A 20112-nucleotide genomic window follows, 5' to 3' on the forward strand; every position below is an offset into this window, starting at 1 on the left:
GTTAGTGCATTTGCTCCCATAACAGCACTTGTCTGCATTTACTTTAACTGCAAGTGCTTGCTGCCTCAGTACTAATACCACATAACATCAAGAAGCATTTCTAGAAATTCTCTTACATCTAACTTATCATAAACTAAACTAACTGACAGTAAACACGAAAGAATTTGGAATATTAGTATCTGTATTTTCAATGGCAGGCAGATTAAGATCCTGTTGTCAGAGTGACTGAAAATTAAGTCTGAAAAATTAAAGTTTGGAATACTGTTGTTAGATAATTGAGAAGCTGATTACTAAGGGGGGATGAAGTGCTTACAGAAAATCTAATGTTAGTCCTTTTAGATAAAAACAAGACATGAGTCTTTATTAAACAAAGGTCAGATTCTACTGCCATTAAAATAAATGGGAATTTACCTAGTGGAACAACATTAGGACTTTGACATGAAATGTGAGAATAAAATGATCAAATATATCCCTAGGACCAGTCTGTCATTTCTGAAAATAGTACATAACTGCTCTCAGTGTCAACTAAACTTGGTATCCACGTTTGAAATGGAACTTTACTTTTAATGAAACATCTCATGACCATTAGAAAGCATGGGGCAAGTTCTGAATTACTGGTCAATGCGCATCCCCATAAGGGTTTTGCTATACCAGGTAAGTAATGACACATTGCACAAGTAGAACTTTGCAGTTTCAGACCCACAGCACTTCTGCCTAGACCTTTCCTTGCAGAGAAAGAGAGGGCAAGTTTCATAAGGGCTGCGTCAGTATTGACTGGTAATATCGAACATGGCCTTATATGCAGTGTCATCTGATCAAGTGCACACTGCACAGTATTTTAAGACAGGAAGAAAGGATTTGTGTGATGCCATATCACCAAGGTAGAGATCTAGGGTAGCACAATGTGACAAAGAAAGTAGCATAATTCACATGAGAAAGTGGTGGTCACCCCGCCAACTCTTGTGGAGAGAGCCACTCTGTATGCCAGATATTCGAAGCAAAACCCTTTTACGTATCTCTGCTGAATGACTGCCTTCCAGCCACCTGGCTTGTTACACTACCAGGCTTTCAATTAGAGCTGACACTTAAAAAGGGTGTCCTCTACGTAGTCACATCTGTAGAGATGGCTCATTGTGCACCACAGCACTACAGGCGATCAGCTTTGAAGTTGTAGCTGCCCATAATAAATCATAGTGTTTGTCAGACAAACTTATTTTCTCATTCCAGAAATGGCCTTGAAATACAGTGGGATTTTTTATGTTTTACCAGATATATATTTCACACACTTTCTGCTTTCTTTTTAATTTCCTGAAATTATAAAAGGGAACATAAGAAACCCAAATGTATGAATGATAAAGCCAAATACCTCTTCTCACTTACAGCGAAACTGTGAGCTGAATAACATGAACTGTGATCAAAATCTTTTCATGGTTGGGACTTCCTGGGAGATCTCCCTCCTGGATAGATTCTCCCACTGCTGTCTTTCCTTAGAATAAGAATCAGTACAATTTCCTGAGTCATCCATTGATTTTTCAGGAAACTTAATAACTGGCATCTATGAGACTTCTATTTTATATGTTTTTTTTATTTTTTATTTAAAAAGGAACAAAGGGTTAAAAATCATTTGGGAGGAATGACAGGTATGCGCACTCCCGCCATCATATAAACCTCACATCCTTAGGAAACCACAAAAATAAAGTAAAAAACACTGCATGAGGTATTTCTCAGCATCATTCCATTGCAGCACATTGCAGACATTTTTGTAATATCATGTGATTTCCATACATCTTAAGTAGCTTTCACTTTTTTGGATACCGGATTAAAACAATCTCTTTGTAAAGACTCATCATGACAGTGCTTAAAAGTGCCATGACTGTCAGCTCATAAGTCATCTTAAAGTTGGACGGCTGACATAATAGCATCTTTTTTTTCTCCTGACCTAAATCAAGTATTGGATGGATCAAGACTTCTTCCTCTATGATCTCAAAGGAGGATTTTGGTTTTTTTTAATGTCATGTTCGGCTATTGGTTACTTTATGCTGAGCTGTGAACTGTGTGGTTATTGGAAGCAGCATTAAAAGCCAGGGAGTGCCTCTGTTTTCAAGAATATCTATCACTCTACTGTTTTAGGCACCCGACTGGTTGTAGAATATATTTACAGCCATATAGGATACGCATTTGACCTGCAGACATCAGAGATGAACAAATCCAAATTGTCCAGAGTGAAGAGATTAAAAAAATTATGGAGGGTGAGTGAAAAATATGCATTAGTCTATTAGAAAGATTGCAATGGCAACAAATAAATTACAAGCAGATAATTTTAATGTTTGTGGACAAGATGACCTGCTGCATGCACGTTATTTGATCAGACCTTTCATTGCAGGGTTTGATTGTATGTTTACTGTTTTGCAGATTAGCTGCATCTTTGCAAATTTCTAGAGGCATTAAACATTCAGGTTAATTTGACTTTGGAGAAAAGTTTTAGAGAATTGGAAACAACAACAACATTTATACAGTAAAAACCCTGAAGGAAACTAAGCTAAACCGATTTCCTCAGTGGCCTTTAAAAATGCCATTTAAGGGTGGATGAATATAAAAAAAGCATTACAAAAAAAGCCTCTCTTCCCCTCAGGCTGTATTTTAGAGCTGAGATATACTGTAGAGCTGAACTATATGGAACGTGCTTAAAGCCCGTGTAGCACTGGAATCTAGCGTGATGGTCAAATGAATTTAATGATAGAAGGGCATATTTACTTTATAAACAACTGCATATCTTATAGGTTGGAAATAAGACCACAGAGAAATTGAACAGATGATTCTTTACTCTATGTGAAGTTAATTTGGTGCAACAAGTGAAATGGGCATCTCTCTGATGTCTCATAAACTGTTTTTTACGGGTTTTCTTGAGAAGTTTGGGGTCAGTTTTTCCCATTGTTAAATATGACACAAACAGTAGTAATTTTACAAGTAATTTTAAAGTCATTAAATAAATTTGTTTGGATACTTTCAGAATGTGGGACTTGGATATCAGTTAATGAAGTTACATAAATTATCCTGCATTATTAGTTAAATAATGTGTATTTTCCCTGACCTGAAAATCTGTTGACTTGCTTCCTGATAATATTGATTTGAGTATTTAAAAGTAGCTTTGATATGAGATTCCATCAATGATGAGAAATGGTTGAGTTCCATGATATAGAGCAATTTATAGTCAGGACATTGAGGAGTAGAGGATTTCCATGTTTTTAAGTCTGTCTTGAAATAGAAGTAATGTCTCTATTTATGATTTTGTTTGAAAAGTGTTATTGCCTGAGTAGAAATTATATTTTAATCGTCGTACAAGTTTCATTCGTGCAAACAGGCACAGTTCCCTTAGAAATTAAAACATATCCATTAAGCATAAGTAGATATTATATCATATTAAGTGACAGGAGATAATTACCGTAGTCAAAGCATGGTATTTAAATGGGCTCAGGGACCGGTTTAGTTTTAAGAGGCAAAATGTCCTTCTTAGAAGTATTTTATTTGCCTATAGCTGTGTATGTTGTTCTGCAGCTGAACACTTTGTCCTTTACCTCCTATTTGTAAAAGCTGTTAAACTGCAGGCTATTAAGCATCCATTAATTGATGCATTTTCTGCTCTTCTCCCTAAAGCATTTGTCCCTATTCCATCATTGTGGTACCTGATATTTCAGGGTATTATAGCTCAAAATTAAATTTCTGCAGAAGCAAATGTCAGTTTTAAATGCTGCTGTTTCTTTTTTCCTACTTCAAACTATTCTGGATAGAAGTGGGTCAAAATCTCGAAGAGGGCTTTTATGGTTGGGATTAAACAAAAGGGGTAGACCTTTTATTGCACAGAGTGTGCATTTATAATAAGCCATAATATATTTATGCAGGAGATTATATGTCTATGATATAGCGCACGCTCCCTTCCTCCACTTAACTCTCGGCATTAACTTGCTCAGTATTTATGGATATATCAAAATTATGATTTACATTGTACTTATCATTAACATCCCTTGCAATAGCTCTGCATAGTTCTTGCCATGCTTCAGAATACAGTCATGAAGAGATTAACAGATAATTAAATTAAATCCTTAATTATTTGGGGATGATGAATTCACTCTGTGATTCCAGAAAGGTATTGAGAGCCTTTTTCATAGGCAGTATAAATTGAAACCAATGGAGCTATGATGATTTATGCCTGCTTGAGGATCTGACTCATACTGTTAATTATCTACTCCCCTTTTAAAAACATATTAATAAAAATTGGATGTAAGAACTGTTTATTAAAATATGAAGCTTTCAAGATATTTTTGAAATATTATATATGTTCAAAGATAGCACTGCTTGAAAAGTATTGGTCATTTTTCACACAAAATGGAATGTCCTTCAGCAAAAGCCAGGGAAACTTCACTTTTGTTTCTCCAGCAGTTTTTGACATCAATGGGAAGCCTCTCACTGTTTTCAATTAATTCTTGATCTGGCCTGTGTTCCATGTGGATCTCCAAAGTGTTGGCATATATCACTAACAGTTAAATCTTCCAAGGTGTTCAGCAAGTATCCACTCCTGCTGGTGAAGTGGCTGGTAGCTAAACACTCCTGAAAATATGGCCAACTCAGCTAATTGAGGACAGAAAGCCAAACTTATTGGTAAAAACAGGAAAATTAATTATAGGGTCAAAACTGGCAGCAACAATGAACAATCAATCTTTCTGTACTCAATTCTGAGTACACTTGCTTAAAAAAAATCTCCCTACAAGAAGATTATAGATTACGCTATTTAATGGGCATGGTGGGCTATTGTGAGGCCTGAAGAGTATAATATTTAACTTACATACTGAGCTGTCTTGAGATCTCATTAGTAATGGTTGTTAATGATGCAGAGATAACACTTGCACCAACGTTGCACCACACCGTGCCAAGTTTTGTTAGTAATAAAAAAGTAAAGCAATTGTCATGGCAACATGAAAATTGATATGGAAGTATATAATGGCTACTTCAGAGCCACCGAGTCTCTTGTGTAAACCTTTATTTCAAAAATATTTAGAGCACACATTATTTACTCAATAGTACACCCCATTGTGATCCATCATACCTATAGGTATTTAAGCTCCTTGTTTTTTTTAATGGATTTTTGACCCAATAGACTGTGATGGCTCTAAAACCCTATTATGGTCTTTCATGCCAAGTATTTGAAGGGATGTTTGGAGTAAATATGCCTTTTAAAAAATCCCTATAATTTGCTCTGGAAAGTACTTATGGTGGTGGGTTGAAGCAACTTGTTCTCTTCAGGAACAGCTCCTGGAACTGTCACTGATTCCATCAGGAAGCTGTACTTTCCTGCTTCATAATTTGTGTATTTTAGGCTGTAAATTGCTCTAAAGGCACTGATTCTGGAGCAATTTCTCTGTCTCACTGCTTCTTAAAAACATATCTTAATAAATATTATTTTAGGTGGCTTGTGTTGGTATGCATGGGGGTTGAGATATAAAAAGAATGTCGTATTTAAGTGCTTTTGAAATGCATTAACTTTTTAAAGAGTTATAGCCTGACCATCCAGCCCTAAAAGCAACAAGGCTGAGATGCTTAAACCTGTTAACAGAATGTATATCCAGTCTTGTAATCCTTTTTTTTTTTTAGATAAAAAGGCGTTCACCCTCACTGAAGTGGCAGTGACCTGCAGTTCCATTGCTGAGGCATAGGGTATGAGTGCAAGTTCCAGCTACTGTGGCCTCATATATTCTGTTTGCTCTCCATAACACATCCATCAGGCAGCAATATGGTGTAGCTTTAAACCTTTTCAGAAAATGCCATTTCTTCTTTGCAGCATGCAGGACAGATACTTCTGGGTCGTGCTGTGTCATAGCAACTTGCAGGGGCTCTGCCTATTCTGCCCGAGAAAGCGTATGCACACAGTAAAAGCTAATGGCAAAAGATCTTAACGAGCAAAGATGGATTTAGGAAGGGAGTACGCATCTCAGGAAATTCCTCAATGGCTTCTTTTCTGCCTCTCCCTCTAGTAGCTTTTAACAGGACACTAATGGGTGCAGAAGTCCATCAATTAGCACTCCCCCCTCCTTCCATTTTCAAGGGTGCCTCTCTCATCCTCTGCAGCAGGCACTAATGGGAGAAGGACAACTGGGAGAAGACTGGGAAAGAGGGAGGAGGCATCTGAAAGTCTTCAAATGACCCTCAGTGCAGGCAGGCAGGGAAGGGCTTGGGCAGTCTCTGGCCCCTGGCTGAGCACCTCCTCCCTTCCCGCAGGGGAGAATGAGCCTGCAGCACCCGTGGGTGCCTGCCCAGGCGGAGCTGGAGCAGCCCTCCTGCAGCATGAGCAGCGGGGACCTGCCCGATGCTGAACTGGTTAGTGCTGGCAGGTAGGAATGGGGGTCTGAGAGGCACAAGGGTGACAGAGACCCCCCGAATCCGAGGTACAGGGGTGGGAGGTGGGTTGGGGGAACTGTTTACTGTGTTGGCACAGGGCAACAAAGGGGTCAGGATTTCTCGTTTTGTGGTCCTCCCTTTGCTTTCTCCTCTCCACCCCTTCGATGGCTTTGTGATCAGCTGGTGGAGGAAAGGAGGAGGAAGGAGGGATTTGGATGCAGTAGCTCACAACACCACTGCTTCTGCTGGGACCAACTCCCATCCCTCAGTCCTTTGTCCCCAGGTAAGGAGCAACAGTGACTTATGTGGCTTGTAGTCCCATGCTTGGGGAAAGATTCGGCCATGTCCCCTTCAAGTCCCCTACTTTCAAGGGCTTCCCATGGCTGAGTTGGGAGGCTCTGCTCTTCTCCCCTCCAGACCAGTGGTTTCTGCTCTGGCCCAGGACTCGGCCGTGCTGAAAGGACTCTCTCGGAAAGTGCTCAGGCAAGTGAACCAGGAAGACTATTAAACATCAACCAATTGCACGTAAATGCGAAACAATCGCTTATTACTTTCTGTTTATGAAACTGAAAATGTCCAAATGTTCATCTTGGGGAGGCCACTTGGCACTGCTGCTCTGTGTGTGATGCATTTTGCTGCTGAGGATGGCTGAAAACAAACTGCATTGGTTTAAAATAATAATGGAAAGCATTTTAATATGTTCTTGAGCGTGGCCATTGGTGTTACAGAGGTCTTCCCTGCAAAGATAGCTTTGCTTGAACTGGTCTTAGTTATTGGGACCTGTCCTATGTGTTGTGAAACTAGTAAAACAAACTATAGATCAATAGAAATGTAGATTAAAAATATTGCTGCATATTGCTCCTGTTATAACTCTTATAATGTTTCTAATTACCTGTAACGATTAATATCTGGTGTTTTGCTTCAAAATGGGAACTACTTAATTCACTACGTATGTACGCGGTAAATCTGTCACTGCTCATTCCCCAAGCTCAGTAAGGGACTCCCAAGTACGGTAAAGCTGTTAAGTGTAAACTGGATTAGAGAATTTACACATGCTTACAGTTCTCAGTGACCAGGCTTTAAATTACTTGACGTAATTTTTTAAATGGACTTTGCAAAGCAATCTACAAATGTATCCTATTGCAACTTCAGATTAAAATGTAGAATGAGTGAAATTGCACTTGCTATTTTAAAATGCTGCTTCTGCTTTCCATTTGAATTTTGCAAACCCCTATGGCTAAAAATCAATATTGAAACGTAACACACTGATCCTGCAAACCCTTATTCACGTAAGTGATTTCACTTGTGACAACAGTTCTTTTTGTTTCTGTGGGGACTGCCCATAAAATGAAACATATCTATAAATTTTTATTGCACCATTAGACAAAATTAATGAATTGCATTGTTAAAAAATGAATGAAGTTAGGTGTTCACTATCCTGGCAATGTTGTGAGGTTTTTGTATTGAGTTGATTGTAATGTAGCTAAGCCATAGCTACACAGATCAGGAACCTAAGGGTGATCTTCTGGTGGACTGTGTATTCATCTCCCTCACCTGTGGGATGTACGACCCTGGCAATAAACTGACATGAAGACCTCCCTGGGGGGAAAGGACCCCTCCAACATTTTGGCTCTCTTAGCAAGTTCCTTTCATTTGGAGGTTGTTTTATCTGAAGATATAGGAGAGGCTTCTTGTTTATTAACTTTGATTCAGTTTGAGTTACAGTCATACCAGGGGTGACATCAGAATCTGTTTAGCACAGGGGCAGCATTTTTAACAAAATTTTACAGAAGAAATAATGCTCTGAAAATATTAAACTGCGGGTCAAGCACTTCAGCAACATAACGCAAAAAACTTCAGCAAGCAAATGAAAATGTGCATTTAAAAATTTTTTTAAAGCGTTCACTTTTTTCTAAATCACCTTTCACCCGTGATCCTCATTTCACAAGAGAACATGCTAAGAAGTTAACTGCACATCTATTCGGAAGTCAGCCTTGCTGACGCTGTGCTAATGGCTGTTCGTAATCACTGTTAGCAGTGACAGCATGCTGTACAAAATTTACTTTAGCATTTCTAGTCAGCATTTTCACTGTGAGTGATGAGATCTGAGGTTTCTGGAGTGAAATCCTGGCCTGCCTGAAATCGTTGGCAGACCTCCATCAGCTTCGATAGGTCAAGAATTAGATGTTGAGGGTCTTCTGGGTGAATGCATCTAATTTAACAAGCCATGTGGCACAGGGGCATAGCTGCATTGCTTGCACAGTTAAGTAGCTCCAAACATTCTGCTCTTATTTAAATGAGATGCAACATATTCTTAATTGATTTAATTTATTTTTAAATTATGAAGAGAGGTGAAAGGGGAAGGACAGCACTGCAATTCAGCTCTCCTATTCAGGGACAACATGAGCAGCTTCTCTGATTTTGCATTATTTACCTGCAGAGTGGGGGGACCTCTTACCACCACAGCTCAGCCTCCTTTTGCTCTTTTCTTAAAGTGCATCAGCATGTGTTCAGCTCCCATGGACTGAGCTTCTCGGTACTAACAAAACAAAGATGGGGAGCTGGTACTTGGCCTTTGATTCATTTTATATAGTCACAATGATCTTTTTGGTAGAGTCTTGGGGATTAATAAAATAAAGGGTCCGTATGCCACTATTGTGTATAGGAGCTTGAGTCTAGTCCTCCTAATTTAAGTTCCTAAATAGGATCTAGCCTTTTCCCTCGCTTTCCAAGCAGGAAAAAGGGGGAAAGCTATGAAGAGTTTTGTCTTCCCAAAAGTGTTAATGGGGGAGAAGATGAATTGTAATGTATTTGCATTCAGCAAAAGTAGCTTTTTATGCAAAATATATGGACTTTTTATTGCCCATATTTAAAGGACTGACAAAATGCTGACGCAAAATGAAAGCTCCTATCTCACACGTTCTTAGTGTAGTCTTAGTACTACAAATCACTTCCTCGCTATTCCTCAGGAGTTTCTTTGCCTGAGAACAGACCTCCAGTGGGTTGAGTCACTCTTGACTGGCAGTTTCGTGGTCCTTTGAGGGCCTGTTGAGACAGAAGGGTCATCCTGCTCAGCCCTGTGCCATGCTCCCAGCACGATAGCAGATCTTCTTTGGGACATGCTACCTCCACATTGCCCAAAGCAGTGAGGAGTCCCTGGGGTCTAACGGGACTGTGGGAGCTGGGCTGTGTTGTGACAGAGCTTGCTGGTACCACAGCCAGTGACATTGGTCCCCTCTCCAATAAAAAATGCTGAGCAGGGAGCAGCTCTTTCCCTTTTGCTGGCATCTCTATTGAGAAATGCCTTTCTTACAGATGCTTTCTTACACAACTCAGTTACAGTTTGCCTCCAAGGGGAGGGCAAGTGTTTATTACCCCAGGGCTCATCTATCTTCGATACCAGGAATAGTTTACATAAGCAAGGAAGCGCATGAACCTGGTCCAAGCCGGCACCTGAGGAACACCACTGCTGGTTAACCTTGCATGCGCCCTGTGCTAAATTGAATATTTAATCTGAAAATTTTATAGGTTATACTCTTGCAAACTAATGTGCAGAATTTAATGGCAAATAACACAGTTAGTGAAGGCCTACTTATAATCATTTCTTACTGCTTTTTCGTTTTGTTTTTTTTTTTTAAACTGTTGAGATTGTACTGGGGCTCCTCTTGACCCTGTCTCCTTAGAGGGTAATGGTGACTTCTCCTTTTTTGCCCAGCAACAGCACTGGAGGGTGGGAAGGTGAAAGTATCCTTGAAGTGTGGTGCAGACTATCTGTTTGGTAGATAATTGCTGCATTTAGAGAGGGTACAGAATTAATGGCATGGTGTCCTTGTGGCAAAAAAATTGCACATATTAGAGAAATGGTGCTAATAGCTCAGAATGCCTCTGCAAATGCAGAAGTTTGCATAATTACACAAATTTGGTGAGTGTAAAAGCCATGTAAAAGTAATGATTTCTGATGGCAGTAAGCAAAATGGCAAGTCTTTCAGTTCATAAAGAATTTGTTTATGCAAACTCTGGAGTTTACTGAACTCTAAGGACTTGCCCCCTTTGCTTTTAAGTGTTTTACTAGGTGCTCTGGGACAAGATGTTTTTTTGCCTGCAGTTATCAGTTCATGCCTTCAGGCAGGATGACCGGCTTTTGTCCACACCTTATATCATATGGGAAAATCAGAATGGTCTTCAGCCTAGGCTGAAAACATCCTAAGATGGAGGATTGGTCAGGAAGGCGGTTACCTCCTTCTTCTCCATTGAATTTTGGAGAGTTTTACCACAAGGTAATAAACAGAAGATTTTTCCTTTCCATCTCACTACCAGAGCAACTCCTAGATCCCTTTTGTCCTTGCTTCAGACATACCATTGTTGTATTTATGGCCATTTTTCTCCCATTATGATTTCTTTTTGTTACTATTGGCTTCCAAATAACTCATGTGTGAGGCAAGGGGGAAGACTATTACTGTGTGTTGACTCTGTTCTCCTCCAATACCTACAAGGGGAAGAAGGGGTTCTCTTGCACCCTCCTGAGGTCAGTCTTCATTTTGTCATTCTTGCTCATTGGTGAAAAGGAAATGTCCTTTCCATTTTCTGCACAAAGGAAAGGACAACATCTGGAGCTGAGTGATGCCAGCAGGCACCCTCGTGTTGGTAGAAAGCCCAAGAGGACATATTTAACCAGGAGGGTGGATGGAGGCCTGCTAGAGTACATTTGAGAGCAGGTAGCTTAATTCTGTCAGCCTCAGAGACGAAGAAGGGAGAAAAAAGGTCTTTCTTAATATGTTGACTGTTAGTCTCAACCATCTGGGAAAGCTGTTTTTGTTATCGAAAGGTCTCTATCATTCAAAGTACCCATTTGTTTTGAACATCTCTGTTGTGTTAATGTATTAGAGTAGCTGAGCTGCATTAAGTGTAGTAAAGCTGCATCTCACAGATGTTCTCAGAGAATAAAGAGGTGCAGTGACTCAGAGGAGGGTACGCTGATTTACTCTAAGATGGTATTCAAATCTAGACTTTGAACTTGTACAAAGCTGAGCCCTTGCAAGCAGGGAGGCCGTAGAGTTGACTTGATTGGCCCTTTGGGAATATGGCCAGAATCCTAGCTGGAAGGTCAATAGTATGATAGAATTTCTGATCATTTGGTTTGGGATCAGCTGGGATCTGATCTGTACAGAGTGTGGAAAGGATTTTTAGTGAGCATTTCTTGCCATTCCTCCTGTTACCTGTTGTTGCTCCCGATAAAGCTTGGAGTAGGCACTTGCTGGACCACATGAATGAAACAGGTTTATGGCTGCTTCCTGAATTTCACTGCTTTTATTCCTTCTGTGGAGCTGTTTCTGAGAACTAAGTATCTCTCAAATAGTAACTTGATTGACAGTAAGTAGATGGGATATTACTGTCCTCAACATCCACTACAGTTTCAGGGTATGTATAGCAATTGATAGGGCAAAAAGTCTTCTTGCAGAAGGACACATCATCCTGTCTTTTGTTTGGTGAAGAGCAATGCCATTCAAATGGGATTCACATGGGTGTCTCCCCACAAAGCATAGGATATGTGGTGACTCGTAAATTCTTTATGGGTTCTTCTTCAACAACGTTTTGCATTTTAAATGTGAACTAGCTTTTGTTGGTTTATAATTAATTGGTTTAGTCATCTTGATACTAAAAAAGCTGATATGTGAGAACTGTAGATGTACGTCAAAGGCCTCTGCTTTCCCAGTCCATCCCCCTAAGGCTTGATGATTGCCTCAGAATTTTCGTCTTAGGTGTGTATGCACATTAATTTTGACCATTGTGGATTACGGACTTGATTTTGCAGTGGGGTTGCATACAAGGCATCTGTTGAGCACGTCCATGATGCTCTGTAGGTTCGAAGTCTGTGCAATTTGCTCTAGCTGTCCTGTGCGTGGAGCTCCTCTGGGTGACAACCTAAATTAGACCCTGGTATCTGAGTACTAGGTACAACTCTGGCAGAAGCTATGCCCTGCTGATAGAGCTACCCAAAAAGCAGGGATCATGATCCTTTTGGCAAGACTCAGCCCACTGCTCAGGCCAGCTATTAGCTTCCATGGTAAGTCCTCCTCCTGTACTCATTTCTCCCCTCTACTTCTGATCATGCCTCTGTATAAACTGATAGTATTTTTAATGTTTCTGCTTGTAAGCAGTCTAAAACCATTGGTCAGTTCTGAGATCTAGCTCAGGGACTCTGTCTGAGTAGCCAGACAGAGCTCATGGAGGTTTTCCAGAGAGTGAACTCTATGCAATTCATTATTAAAAACTCTCGGGCTCTTTCTTTCACCCCTGGGACTGCTCCTGATGGTGAGTCTGCTCCTGCTTCCCTGTGACCGAGCACTCAGGGACCCATGGGAGTCCCCCGAGGAATTTGCTCCTTACTGCTGGGTGCAGCAGGTCTGTGCAGCCTCCTGCCCAAGGCTCTCTGCCTCACAGGGGATGCCAGGTGGGTGCGTTGCTGCTGGTACCCTTCAGATATGTGTAAACTGTGCCTATTTTCCTTCCTCGTCCTCTCCTCACCTAATTTCTTGTTTGCCTGTTCTACACCAGAACATTGTAAAGACGACTCTACCTCCTGATTTGTGATAAAAGTGTTTCCAAGAATATCTTGAAGATATCTCTTTGGCCTCTCTTCCTACCATATCAAATCCAGAAATCATATTTGCCTTACCCCTGTTTGTTTTGCTTTCTGCTATGAATTCGTTTGTCTGTCTCCTTCAGCACTCTTTCATAGGATTACATGCAGAGCGAGAGGAAATGATCAAAGGATTGGAACAATTAGTGTATGAAAGAACATTAAAATATGTATAAAATGCTTTGATTTAATGACGAGTAATGTGGAGAGGGGTTTATAACAGTCTACATATTTATGAAAGATGTAAACATGAGGAAATGAGAAAATATTTGTCATAACAAGTTGGAGTTTAATTTACATTTTAGGAATGAAATTTTAAATGGCATAATGTATGCTGAATATAAAGCAGAGCTTCCTGCTTGTAACATCTCTTCAGCTATGGAATAGTTCCCAGGGGATGCAGCTGAATCCCTTTGCCATTATATGAAAATTTTCAACTGACCTAGAGGAAACACTAAAATACTGATTTAGGAGAACAGTCTTGCATCAGTAAAGAGGTGGTCCGAATGATCTAATGTTTGGGTTTGTTCTCCGGCACTAATTCCCAGGATCCAATGGTCTTTGAATTTGGCAAGATCTGCAGAGGGTAAACAATCTCGGAGTTGTAGTTTCTAGTTTTTGTGCTATGCGGTGAGGATAAACAGCAACTGCTGCAATGAATTCCAGCCTTCATGAGGCTATGATGGTATCGCATCTAATTGCTTTGCAGACTATATTCTATTTTAGCTTGATGCTGCTTAGGGGGGGGAAAAGTTTCTTATTTCCTTTTTGCACCAGCAGTACTTTAATTGAGAAACGCTAACATTATTCTAGCAGAAAGAGTGTCTGTGTGGTGTGGCTGACACAGGTCCAGAGAAAACAATCTGTTCAGACTGCCTATAGCAAAAGTTAGTGCTCAGCCCTTCCACAACATTTAGAAATTTTGCAGGACAACACAAGCAGTAATTAATTCTCGAGCCGCCCTTTGTGGCGGGCAGGCATCAGTATCCTCATTTTACAGGCTAGGCTCCTTGGAAAGACGTTAAATCTCTCCCGGAGTTAGAGGCATGATGTGAACATCCAGTGCTGTACGCACTGGAGTTACTCAGCACCTTTCAAAACCAGCTTACTTGTGAGTGTCTACAAACGGGCTCAGTCTCCTAGATTAGAAAACTGTATCTTTACACACCAGCCCAAAGGAACTGATGGCAAAGTCCGAATTATAATGTAAAGTACTAGCTTTTTCCTCTGCTCCAACTTTTATGCCTGTCTGCTTTGAAACAGGCATTCCCCATTCTAGTGCTAGCAGTTTCTTCAAAGGGTTTTCAACAGCCTCTGCCTGTCTCGCAGCCCGGGTGAAGTTCTCCCTGCTGAATACGCACTGGGCAGACGAGGGAGATGGACCCAGCCTGCAGGTCCATGGGCCATGATGTCTCCCCAGGCTTGCATGGGTCGAAGCACTGCCATCCTCCGTGGCCTGGCCGGTACCCGCACCAGCGCAGACCTCCTGCAACCTCATCGTGGCAGCTCCTGAAAGCTTAAGTGTGTCCCTCCCCAGAGGTCCGGCGCTGAGAATAGTCTGATGGGAGATGTGCCATAATGGAAGCAAAAAGAGACACGATACCTGTGCAGGCCTTTCAGAAACGAATCACGTTTTGCATTATCAAAGTACATACACCATTCAAGATAACACACTAGTATGCAATTTGCTGTGTAGCCTCCAGACATGAGTTGGGAACTGTGAGATTCAAAGAGCATTTTCCAAAAAAATGGAGCTCTTACAGTACTAAATACAAATAATTTTACTTTGAATTTTACAAACTTAGTAAAAGGCAATACAGAAATGATGCGGCAGATTTATGCATTACAGTCACACAGAATATATGAATGTGTGATTATGTGCATAGTAAGTGATAAAGAAAATAAACATAAAAAAGAAAAGAATTTGTTAAAATCAAAACAGAAAGAGAACAGCGCAGGCAGGTAACTTTAATCGGGGAGAAAATCTTTCCTGTCTTACCTCAGTTCAGAAGTAGATGTTAAGATTCAGGAGAGGTTTCAGTCCATCTGCTAATGTAAAGCAGGTTCAGTGCCAAGGAACACCATCTTGGTACAAAACCAATCTGCTTTTTATTATACTATAACTTGTATGAAGTTAGCTTAATTTCTCTGCGGCAACTAAATATGGTATTATTAAATTACCTTAATACAAGAATGGTAAACAAATATCCATACTGCTAATATGAAGTTATTTTACTCTCTGTAAGGTAATGAATATATTCATTCACTGATTTGGAACTCAGCTGGCTTTCTGACTTCTGCCTATAGAAAGCTCCAGGCCACTTCTTCTGAATCTCTTCACTTCTAATGTTTTCTGGAAATGTTTATTTTCTATTAGCGTAACTAAAGAGAGCAGATGAAACCTACAGTTATTACTTGTCTATGCTAAGCTCCTTCATGTTTTGTTACATTATTCTGGATATCCTATTATTGTTCTTGTATTATCTTCTGCTAAAAGTAATACATATAGGACTACAGAAGGACTGAAGATTAAATGATAGGACTGCACTTAGCTCAGTCTTTCTGCCGTTCTTCAGCATTACTTGGGATTTAGGTCAGTCATCTAAGGATTCATCTCCTAACTAGCAGATAGGTTTTCTTTGAATCATTAAGTCTCACAGGTCTCTTCTTCCCACATCTCTGAAGTGGTTCATGAGAGGCTCTTTCATTTATAAGCTCCTGGCGTGCTCAGATAACTTCCTTACATGGCTCAACACAGTATCAAAGTCCATTATTTACTTACCAGCCATAATCCTTCCTCTGGCCTCCCTGCGGTGGAATACAGCTGAAGCAGCAGCCTGTCTGGGACTCAGCGGAACCCTGGCTGAGGGATGCTTCATGCAAAAGAGCTTTTCATAACAGCAAAATCCCCTCATCTGCAAGCCCAGTGCCAGGGGCAAGATTGTTCTTACCCTCACAAATTCATCACAGGGGAAAAATAGAAAAAAGGCAAAGAAATTACATACTCAAAAACAAAATAGCAGTTTGGTATAGATATGGAGTTCTTGGTATCAAACATGATTCAAAGGAATTCAGAAGCAGATTCCCTAAATCTTTGTATTCTGTTTTTATGTATATACATATATATACTTATATATACACACAGACATGCAAACTTCATATATGCCATAGTCCCATTAAGCGTGGTTGTGTGTGTGTGGATGTACACGTACAATAGTCATTCTCAGGGAGGAGAGCTATATTGCTTCACCAAGAGGTGTTTAGAGATAACTTTGAACACTGTAGCGGTAAAGCCATTCCAGCAGTACAAACTTGGCGAAGATGAACCTCTCTTCACTTAAATGAACTCTGTGTAGGTTGAAAAACCTCTTTTCAACACTGCCAAATCTTTGAAGTGGAAATCTGCACGTTGTGAGGGAATGATTGAAGTGTGAAAACCACCTGCCCACGAGAAGCCTATAAAGGATACCCACCTGCACCGACCGGTGTGACTGTATAACATGAGCTATTGCTGTATGCCAGTCTCTCTTTATACTGTGTATTTCTTCAGCCCCAATGTCAGTATATGGCTAATGCTGTAGCAGTATGGAGTTGCCTGTCAAATGCGATGGCACAAGACCACCCTGACAGTGTAAAGGACCCTGGGACACAGAACTGGGGCAGCCAGCTTTGCTGGTGGGCTGACATGGGGTAAGAGGACAAAAAGCTTCGTAACCCAGGGACACAAAGAGAAGTCTTGCAATCAGCAGAGATCAGATATCCAAGTGGTTTGGGTTTAATGAGCATGGCAGAACTCATAGGGAACTTGATTGTGAAGAGAAGTAGACCCCAGTGAAGGTTTCCTCTGTTTTTTGCTTAAGGGAGAGAAACCCTCTTGTTCTGGTTTTGCAAAACTCCTTGCAATAGAGTTGGGCCCCTTCAGTCTCTTTGGCCAAGGGACTAGCACCTTCCTACTGCCATCCAGAGGCACAAGGCACTTGCAGGAGTCCCATTCCAAAGCACCAAGACTGTGCTTGAGACCTAAGGCTACATTTCCCAGGGATATGCACACCCAGTCTTGTTTGTCTCAGTCTTTATCGGCTGTTCTCCATCACAGTCACAAGCCAGATTTCAGAAAAGTCTAATCAAAATGAAAGGATGGAAGGATGGTGGCAGGCTGCTCAGGTTATGTGATGCCTGAGCAGACAGTAAAGTAACACATGGGTAAAGGTGCTATTAAGCATTTGTGGTAGGTATACATTTTTTCTGCCAGGAGAAAATAACCCTATATTATTTCTTTTTTTTTTTTTTTTTTTTTTACAGTACCCTCATGCTTCAACCATTAACCATAAAGCAACCGCTGCGTACATATAAAATGGAAGGCACATTATGATGGCTGTTCAGAGAGTTTGACAATGTGATTGGTTGAATGTCCTATAACTTGTGAATTGTGAATGTCCTATAAATATTTTAAAACTCCTGCTTCAGCTACAGCCTCACTGAAATCCATACTGAGGTTTCGTTTTCCTGACAGCTGCCTTCAGAGTTGCAATTCTGTCTGGTCTTGCTGTTGCAAAACTTCATTTAGAAAAACAGGTCATTGCTGGTTCGAGCCTACTCTCGAAGTATTTGGTTTAAGCTTGTATTGCAGTCATCACCACCTTCTTGCATAGTCTTGTAATCTCAGACCATTTTCCCAGACCAATGGGCTATAGGTCCCTTTGCAAGTGTCTTTACAATATTGTCAGGGATTAGTTGCACCAAACATTTATTCTGAGACTGCGCAGAGTGGCTACCTGGAGTTTGCAGACCGCTGATAAAAGTGGTGCCTCTTCTACCCCCTTGTTGCTCTTGGGATGTGTTATGTGCAGTGTCCTCCATGCCTCAAACCTAAGGCTCCTTGAGAAGTGGGTGAGAAGGACAGTCCCCTGGACAAGGCACAACTGCAGAGCCAGGGCCAGTTCTCTCCTTAATCACAGATGCTTTGACAAGTATTTGCTTTACCTTGCAAATTGATTATCCCTGCTTTTTTAAAAAATGGTAATAATAACATTTCCACAGTACGCAAGCATGCTGGGAAGATAATATCCACTGAGGAGGGAGACGTGTTCAGACACAGCAGTGATTAGGATTGGATTTGTGCATAGATCAATGACAGTGAAACATCCTTGAGTAATCTCTGCCTCAAAGCAAAATTCGACTTGCCTGATGATCTCATTTTGTCTTGTTGGGCGACTAAAAGGTTATGATAATCTCAAGGGATCCTGTAATTCCTCCGCTGAATGGCTATGTGCAGTAGGGCTACTTTTTCTACACAAACATGAAGGAAATCAGAGCATCAGGGCTCAGGAAGGGCTCATCAGGGCTGGAGGAAATTCCGTAACAGTTTGGTGTACAAAAGGAATACAGCATCTGCCCCATTGTCATTTCCATGAGGGTCACTGACAGAGAGGTGTAAATTAACCCCAGCCTATGTGTAGCAAGTCAATAATAGCAGGACTAACAGGAAGAATAGAAGTGTAGCTTTTAAAAAAACATACCCTCTAGGGTTCAGCATAATTTTCTGACTGGCTTATCTATGATATTCATACCTACTGATACCTACCAATTATCTATAAATACTCACTAGAAAGCTCCTAGACTGATCAAGGATTTCAAAATATATTTCACTATTAACCAATATCCTGTAATATGTACGTGGCTTTTACTTTTGCAGACCTAGAGTCTTCCACCATCTTCCAAATCCTACACTTCTCAAAAAAATAAAAACCCTTGGATGACTATCTCACTGAAGTATTTTAGAGAGTCACTCCAGTTGTGTCTTGTTTTCTGCACTCAATAAGTACAGAGCAATTACTCTGTGGTTATGTAATTTTTAAAATTGATCTGCTAACTGAAAGTCTGATTCACTGACAAAGAAAAAGTAAAGGCAAGTAAAATGTCTTCTGTAAAGGTTAAGTGCATGTTTTATTTGCAATAGAGGATTACGGAACTTCCAAGCAAAGTTTTGTGTATCTGAGCAGCCTCGTGAAAATGAAGTTTCTTTATTTAAAAGCCGTAGTTCTGTAGTTAGTGAATTTTCTGAATCCTGACTGCTGTGGATGGTCTCTGGGGTAGATTCTCCAGTGAACATGATTGTGTTCATCATCTATCACTTGATTCCGTACGAATGTTAACTCTCATCTGTCTTTCCTTCTGGGCTGCCTGTTTCCACAAAACTTCCAGGAGCTTTAATATATTTGTTGAATTTTACTTCTTTCTTTGTCAAATTTTGTTTAGTAGCCACAAGTCCAAAAGTGAGCAGGGCAGACACACATACAGCATAGTCACATCAGATTTGTTTCCTTAGAAAATCGGGTTTAAAAAATCAGATTAAAAATAAGCAGCCCGTGAGGAGTTCTGTAAATCCCATTTCCAGTGTTTTTGAGATCATGATACTGCTCTGCAGGGTCTCAGCAGAGTTGGCATCCACAGTCAGAAGCAGGAGCAGTGAGAGGGGATTTAGGTAACAATTCATAAATTGTTCAGGATCCTCTGCAGCAGATTCTCTGCGAAGAGAGTGGAAGATCTGGCAAAGAAAAAAGAAGAGCAAAACTTGTCTGAGCAGGGAACGACTGGAGCGTGAGGTAAAGCTGGAGATGGCACAAAGTGTTTGCCCTCTGGCTCTGTGCCTTCTGCTTTCTGGGGTCACATGAAGAGAGGACGTGCAAAGCTCATCTTCCCTGTGCTTAGTTTTCAGGCTTTGCTGGTAACAGAGCTGCTTCCCTAAATTATGAATCTGTTGCCTCTGAGGGCAGATGGACCAGCATTCATTCATATTGTGCTCCACTCAGTAAAGCACAGAAAAAGTATATCCTGAAAAGAACCCAAACTCGATTGTTGCATATAGCAAATCTTGCCTGAATATTTAGTGTGAAAATCATTTGTGTAAATTCTGTATGTGGTGTCTTAGTCTTGGAGTTTGTTATACCCATTCTAGAGCACAGATACCCCTTCCAAAAGACCACAGGATGGAAGAGAAGGCATAAATCTCTAATCTTTACTGTCAAAAGAAATTGTGCTCCGTGTCACGTGAGATTCAACTAAATAGAGGTATGAAATCC

At 40.6% G+C, this 20112-nt stretch overlaps 1 protein-coding gene across 1 annotated transcript in view; it reads left to right on the forward strand.

The window, feature by feature from the left end:
• Window positions 1–20112, forward strand: part of DPP6 (dipeptidyl peptidase like 6) — a 422729-nt gene that overhangs the window by 91697 nt on the left and 310920 nt on the right. The gene's annotated exons all lie outside the window — the stretch shown is intronic.

Source organism: Gavia stellata, chromosome 6 (genome assembly GCF_030936135.1).
Source record: "Gavia stellata isolate bGavSte3 chromosome 6, bGavSte3.hap2, whole genome shotgun sequence".
In the NCBI taxonomy this organism is placed as follows: Eukaryota; Metazoa; Chordata; class Aves; order Gaviiformes; family Gaviidae; genus Gavia; species Gavia stellata.